Source organism: Xenopus tropicalis, chromosome 9 (assembly GCF_000004195.4).
Source record: "Xenopus tropicalis strain Nigerian chromosome 9, UCB_Xtro_10.0, whole genome shotgun sequence".
Lineage (NCBI taxonomy): Eukaryota > Metazoa > Chordata > Amphibia > Anura > Pipidae > Xenopus > Xenopus tropicalis.
In genome coordinates this window covers 388,786-397,157 of record NC_030685.2, presented here as the reverse complement: position 1 = coordinate 397,157, position 8,372 = coordinate 388,786, and positions in this window count along the sequence as shown.

The following is an 8,372-nucleotide window of genomic DNA, read 5'->3' as shown; positions in this document are numbered from 1 at the left end:
AGAAAAGGGAATCATTTAACCATGAAATAAACCCAATAGGGCTGTTCTGCCCCAATAAGGGGTAATTATATCTTAGTTGGGATCAAGTACAGGTACTGTTTTATTATTACAGAGAAAAGGGAATCATTTAACCATGAAATAAACCCAATAGGGCTGTTCTGCCCCAATAAGGGGTAATTATATCTTAGTTGGGATCAAGTACAGGTACTGTTTTATTATTACAGAGAAAAGGGAATCATTTAACCATGAAATAAACCCAATAGGGCTGTTCTGCCCCCAATAAGGGGTAATTATATCTTAGTTGGGATCAAGTACAGGTACTGTTTTATTATTACAGAGAAAAGGGAATCATTTAACCATTAAATAAACCCAATAGGGCTGTTCTGCCCCAATAAGGGGTAATTATATCTTAGTTGGGATCAAGTACAGGTACTGTTTTATTATTACAGAGAAAAGGGAATCATTTAACCATTAAATAAACCCAATAGGGCTGTTCTGCCCCAATAAGGGGTAATTATATCTTAGTTGGGATCAAGTACAGGTACTGTTTTATTATTACAGAGAAAAGGGAATCATTTAACCATTAAATAAACCCAATTGGGCTGTTCTGCCCCAATAAGGGGTAATTATATCTTAGTTGGGATCAAGTACAGGTACTGTTTTATTATTACAGAGAAAAGGGAATCATTTAACCATTAAATAAACCCAATAGGGCTGTTCTGCCCCAATAAGGGGTAATTATATCTTAGTTGGGATCAAGTACAGGTACTGTTTTATTATTACAGAGAGAGAAGGGAATCATTTAACCATTAAATAAACCCAATAGGGCTGTTCTGCCCCCAATAAGGGGTAATTATATCTTAGTTGGGATCAAGTACAGGTACTGTTTTATTATTATAGAGAAAAGGGAATCATTTAACCATGAAATAAACCCAATAGGGCTGTTCTGCCCCAATAAGGGGTAATTATATCTTAGTTGGGATCAAGTACAGGTACTGTTTTATTATTACAGAGAGAGAAGGGAATCATTTAACCATTAAATAAACCCAATAGGGCTGTTCTGCCCCAATAAGGGGTAATTATATCTTAGTTGGGATCAAGTACAGGTACTGTTTTATTATTACAGAGAAAAGGGAATCATTTAACCAAGAAATAAACCCAATAGGGCTGTTCTGCCCCAATAAGGGGTAATTATATCTTAGTTGGGATCAAGTACAGGTACTGTTTTATTATTACAGAGAAAAGGGAATCATTTAACCATGAAATAAACCCAATAGGGCTGTTCTGCCCCAATAAGGGGTAATTATATCTTAGTTGGGATCAAGTACAGGTACTGTTTTATTATTACAGAGAAAAGGGAATCATTTAACCATGAAATAAACCCAATAGGGCTGTTCTGCCCCAATAAGGGGTAATTATATCTTAGTTGGGATCAAGTACAGGTACTGTTTTATTATTACAGAGAAAAGGGAATCATTTAACCATTAAATAAACCCAATTGGGCTGTTCTGCCCCCAATAAGGGGTAATTATATCTTAGTTGGGATCAAGTACAGGTACTGTTTTATTATTACAGAGAAAAGGGAATCATTTAACCATTAAATAAACCCAATAGGGCTGTTCTGCCCCAATAAGGGGTAATTATATCTTAGTTGGGATCAAGTACAGGTACTGTTTTATTATTACAGAGAGAGAAGGGAATCATTTAACCATTAAATAAACCCAATAGGGCTGTTCTGCCCCCAATAAGGGGTAATTATATCTTAGTTGGGATCAAGTACAGGTACTGTTTTATTATTATAGAGAAAAGGGAATCATTTAACCATGAAATAAACCCAATAGGGCTGTTCTGCCCCAATAAGGGGTAATTATATCTTAGTTGGGATCAAGTACAGGTACTGTTTTATTATTACAGAGAAAAGGGAATCATTTAACCAAGAAATAAACCCAATAGGGCTGTTCTGCCCCAATAAGGGGTAATTATATCTTAGTTGGGATCAAGTACAGGTACTGTTTTATTATTACAGAGAAAAGGGAATCATTTAACCATGAAATAAACCCAATAGGGCTGTTCTGCCCCAATAAGGGGTAATTATATCTTAGTTGGGATCAAGTACAGGTACTGTTTTATTATTACAGAGAAAAGGGAATCATTTAACCATGAAATAAACCCAATAGGGCTGTTCTGCCCCAATAAGGGGTAATTATATCTTAGTTGGGATCAAGTACAGGTACTGTTTTATTATTACAGAGAAAAGGGAATCATTTAACCATTAAATAAACCCAATTGGGCTGTTCTGCCCCCAATAAGGGGTAATTATATCTTAGTTGGGATCAAGTACAGGTACTGTTTTATTATTACAGAGAAAAGGGAATCATTTAACCATTAAATAAACCCAATAGGGCTGTTCTGCTCCCAATAAGGGGTAATTATATCTTAGTTGGGATCAAGTACAGGTACTGTTTTATTATTACAGAGAGAGAAGGGAATCATTTAACCATTAAATAAACCCAATAGGGCTGTTCTGCCCCCAATAAGGGGTAATTATATCTTAGTTGGGATCAAGTACAGGTACTGTTTTATTATTATAGAGAAAAGGGAATCATTTAACCATGAAATAAACCCAATAGGGCTGTTCTGCCCCAATAAGGGGTAATTATATCTTAGTTGGGATCAAGTACAGGTACTGTTTTATTATTACAGAGAGAGAAGGGAATCATTTAACCATTAAATAAACCCAATAGGGCTGTTCTGCCCCAATAAGGGGTAATTATATCTTAGTTGGGATCAAGTACAGGTACTGTTTTATTATTACAGAGAAAAGGGAATCATTTAACCATGAAATAAACCCAATAGGGCTGTTCTGCCCCAATAAGGGGTAATTATATCTTAGTTGGGATCAAGTACAGGTACTGTTTTATTATTACAGAGAAAAGGGAATCATTTAACCAAGAAATAAACCCAATAGGGCTGTTCTGTCCCAATAAGGGGTAATTATATCTTAGTTGGGATCAAGTACAGGTACTGTTTTATTATTACAGAGAAAAGGGAATCATTTAACCATTAAATAAACCCAATTGGGCTGTTCTGCCCCCAATAAGGGGTAATTATATCTTAGTTGGGATCAAGTACAGGTACTGTTTTATTATCATAGAGAAAAGGGAATCATTTAACCATTAAATAAACCCAATAGGGCTGTTCTGCTCCCAATAAGGGGTAATTATATCTTAGTTGGGATCAAGTACAGGTACTGTTTTATTATTACAGAGAGAGAAGGGAATCATTTAACCATTAAATAAACCCAATAGGGCTGTTCTGCCCCCAATAAGGGGTAATTATATCTTAGTTGGGATCAAGTACAGGTACTGTTTTATTATTATAGAGAAAAGGGAATCATTTAACCATGAAATAAACCCAATAGGGCTGTTCTGCCCCAATAAGGGGTAATTATATCTTAGTTGGGATCAAGTACAGGTACTGTTTTATTATTACAGAGAGAGAAGGGAATCATTTAACCATTAAATAAACCCAATAGGGCTGTTCTGCCCCAATAAGGGGTAATTATATCTTAGTTGGGATCAAGTACAGGTACTGTTTTATTATTACAGAGAAAAGGGAATCATTTAACCATGAAATAAACCCAATAGGGCTGTTCTGCCCCAATAAGGGGTAATTATATCTTAGTTGGGATCAAGTACAGGTACTGTTTTATTATTACAGAGAAAAGGGAATCATTTAACCATGAAATAAACCCAATAGGGCTGTTCTGCCCCAATAAGGGGTAATTATATCTTAGTTGGGATCAAGTACAGGTACTGTTTTATTATTACAGAGAAAAGGGAATCATTTAACCAAGAAATAAACCCAATAGGGCTGTTCTGCCCCAATAAGGGGTAATTATATCTTAGTTGGGATCAAGTACAGGTACTGTTTTATTATTACAGAGAAAAGGGAATCATTTAACCATTAAATAAACCCAATTGGGCTGTTCTGCCCCCAATAAGGGGTAATTATATCTTAGTTGGGATCAAGTACAGGTACTGTTTTATTATCATAGAGAAAAGGGAATCATTTAACCATTAAATAAACCCAATAGGGCTGTTCTGCTCCCAATAAGGGGTAATTATATCTTAGTTGGGATCAAGTACAGGTACTGTTTTATTATCATAGAGAAAAGGGAATCATTTAACCATTAAATAAACCCAATAGGGCTGTTCTGCTCCCAATAAGGGGTAATTATATCTTAGTTGGGATCAAGTACAGGTACTGTTTTATTATTACAGAGAGAGAAGGGAATCATTTAACCATTAAATAAACCCAATAGGGCTGTTCTGCCCCCAATAAGGGGTAATTATATCTTAGTTGGGATCAAGTACAGGTACTGTTTTATTATTATAGAGAAAAGGGAATCATTTAACCATGAAATAAACCCAATAGGGCTGTTCTGCCCCAATAAGGGGTAATTATATCTTAGTTGGGATCAAGTACAGGTACTGTTTTATTATTACAGAGAGAGAAGGGAATCATTTAACCATTAAATAAACCCAATAGGGCTGTTCTGCCCCAATAAGGGGTAATTATATCTTAGTTGGGATCAAGTACAGGTACTGTTTTATTATTACAGAGAGAGAAGGGAATCATTTAACCATTAAATAAACCCAATAGGGCTGTTCTGCTCCCAATAAGGGGTAATTATATCTTAGTTGGGATCAAGTACAGGTACTGTTTTATTATTACAGAGAAAAGGGAATCATTTAACCATTAAATAAACCCAATAGGGCTGTTCTGCCCCAATAAGGGGTAATTATATCTTAGTTGGGATCAAGTACAGGTACTGTTTTATTATTACAGAGAGAGAAGGGAATCATTTAACCATTAAATAAACCCAATAGGGCTGTTCTGCCCCAATAAGGGGTAATTATATCTTAGTTGGGATCAAGTACAGGTACTGTTTTATTATTACAGAGAAAAGGGAATCATTTAACCATTAAATAAACCCAATAGGGCTGTTCTGCCCCAATAAGGGGTAATTATATCTTAGTTGGGATCAAGTACAGGTACTGTTTTATTATTACAGAGAAAAGGGAATCATTTAACCAAGAAATAAACCCAATAGGGCTGTTCTGCCCCAATAAGGGGTAATTATATCTTAGTTGGGATCAAGTACAGGTACTGTTTTATTATTACAGAGAAAAGGGAATCATTTAACCATTAAATAAACCCAATTGGGCTGTTCTGCCCCCAATAAGGGGTAATTATATCTTAGTTGGGATCAAGTACAGGTACTGTTTTATTATCATAGAGAAAAGGGAATCATTTAACCATTAAATAAACCCAATAGGGCTGTTCTGCTCCCAATAAGGGGTAATTATATCTTAGTTGGGATCAAGTACAGGTACTGTTTTATTATTACAGAGAGAGAAGGGAATCATTTAACCATTAAATAAACCCAATAGGGCTGTTCTGCCCCCAATAAGGGGTAATTATATCTTAGTTGGGATCAAGTACAGGTACTGTTTTATTATTATAGAGAAAAGGGAATCATTTAACCATGAAATAAACCCAATAGGGCTGTTCTGCCCCAATAAGGGGTAATTATATCTTAGTTGGGATCAAGTACAGGTACTGTTTTATTATTACAGAGAAAAGGGAATCATTTAACCATTAAATAAACCCAATAGGGCTGTTCTGCCCCAATAAGGGGTAATTATATCTTAGTTGGGATCAAGTACAGGTACTGTTTTATTATTACAGAGAGAGAAGGGAATCATTTAACCATTAAATAAACCCAATAGGGCTGTTCTGCCCCCAATAAGGGGTAATTATATCTTAGTTGGGATCAAGTACAGGTACTGTTTTATTATTATAGAGAAAAGGGAATCATTTAACCATTAAATAAACCCAATAGGGCTGTTCTGCTCCCAATAAGGGGTAATTATATCTTAGTTGGGATCAAGTACAGGTACTGTTTTATTATTATAGAGAAAAGGGAATCATTTAACCATGAAATAAACCCAATAGGGCTGTTCTGCCCCAATAAGGGGTAATTATATCTTAGTTGGGATCAAGTACAGGTACTGTTTTATTATTACAGAGAAAAGGGAATCATTTAACCATTAAATAAACCCAATAGGGCTGTTCTGCCCCAATAAGGGGTAATTATATCTTAGTTGGGATCAAGTACAGGTACTGTTTTATTATTACAGAGAAAAGGGAATCATTTAACCATTAAATAAACCCAATAGGGCTGTTCTGCCCCCAATAAGGGGTAATTATATCTTAGTTGGGATCAAGTACAGGTACTGTTTTATTAATAGAAATCAATAATGAGACTAACTTTCCCTTGAAACTGGGTGAAATAGAAAACAATAATGAGACTTACTTTCCCTTGAAACTGGGTGAAATAGAAAACACTAATGAGACTAACTTTCCCTTGAAACTGGGTGAAATAGAAAACAATAATGAGACTTACTTTCCCTTGAAACTGGGTGAAATAGAAAACAATAATGAGACTTACTTTCCCTTGAAACTGGGTGAAATAGAAAACACTAATGAGACTAACTTTCCCTTGAAACTGGGTGAAATAGAAAACAATAATGAGACTTACTTTCCCTTGAAACTGGGTGAAATAGAAAATAATGAGGGGATTAAATTCCACCTGTAAATGTGCCAAGGACAGGCTGTCACTGACTATTCTATTCCCCTACTATTCTAAGCCTCCATTGGACACAATGGTACATGACAGATCAAACCTGTCGAATGTTATTTTTGAAAAACTCAAATTTTGGGGGGAAATGTCCAAAAGACTCAAACCCCCTGCTTGGTTGTGATCCCCGAGTCGTTGCAAGGCGTAACTGCTATAGGTAGGCCAGCGCTCCAAAGTCCCAAAGAGATTTGTCTTGTGCAACTATGGTCAAACCCCCCAACCGCAGGAGTCATTGGCCACTTTCCCCAAGTACGTCTTGGCAGCAGCCGGAACTGAGCCAGCGCTCTCTTCCAAACAATGCAACTCATGACCAAATCCCTTCAACATCTGGAAAAATACAAAAAAAAAATGATTTCTCACTTTGCATATTCTCTGCAAACTCATTGGGGCTCATTTATCAAAGTACGATTGGGTCTGAATGGGAAAATAATCGTATTTTTCTAATTTATAGAACTTTGCGTATTTTCCACAATATTTTCGTCCATTTCCGCAACTTTTTTGTGCTTTGTGTCAATTTGTGCAACAAAATCATATTTGTCGTAACGACTAAGAAAGTTTCTGAATTCATTCCAGCTTTGGTGCTCAGTAATCTCAATGTGCTGCTACTCTCTGCTTTCCACCAACACCCACAATAGCCAAAAGGTGAACTCGTTGTGCAGCCGGCTCTTCTCCTCCTGGGGGTCCTCCTCTTGGGGTCTCTTGCTGCTCTTCTCTTCCTGCCCTTCTCTTGCTGCTCTTCTCTTACGGCTCTTGGGGTCTCTCTCATTTCACACTGGTCTGTCTCGTGGTGTCGCCGCTCTCTTCCCTGGCTCTTCTCTCAGTGCCCCATGCCTAGCTGCCAGTCTTGGGGTCTCTCTCATTTCACACTGGTCTGTCTCGTGGTGTCGCCGCTCTCTTCCCTGGCTCTTCTCTCAGTGCCCCATGCCTAGCTGCCAGTCTTGGGGTCTCTCTCATTTCACACTGGTCTGTCTCGTGGTGTCGCCCTGTTCCCTGGCTCTTCTCTCAGTGCCCCATGCCTAGCTGCCAGTCTTGGTGTCTCTCTCATTTCACACTGGTCTGTCTCTTGGTGTCGCCCTGTTCCCTGGCTCATCTCTCAGTGCCCCATGCCTATCTGCCAGTCTTGGGGTCTCTCTCATTTCACACTGGTCTGTCTCGTGGTGTCGCCGCTCTCTTCCCTGGCTCATCTCTCAGTGCACCATACCTAGCTGCCAGTCTTGGTGTCTCTCTCATTAGCTGTCTTTCTGCACTGGTCTGTCTCTTGGTGTCGCCCTGTTCCCTGGCTCTTCTCTCAGTGCCCCATGCCTAGCTGCCAGTCTTGGGGTCTCTCTCATTTCACACTGGTCTGTCTCTTGGTGTCGCCCTGTTCCCTGGCTCATCTCTCAGTGCCCCATGCCTAGCTGCCAGTCTTGGTGTCTCTCTCATTTCACACTGGTCTGTCTCGTGGTGCTGCCATGTTCCCTGGCTCATCTCTCAGTGCCCCATGCCTAGCTGCCAGTCTTGGTGTCTCTCTCATTTCACACTGGTCTGTCTCTTGGTGTCGCCCTGTTCCCTGGCTCATCTCTCAGTGCCCCATGCCTAGCTGCCAGTCTTGGCGTCTCTCTCATTTCACACTGGTCTGTCTCTTGGTGTCGCCCTGTTCCCTGGCTCATCTCTCAGTGCCCCATGC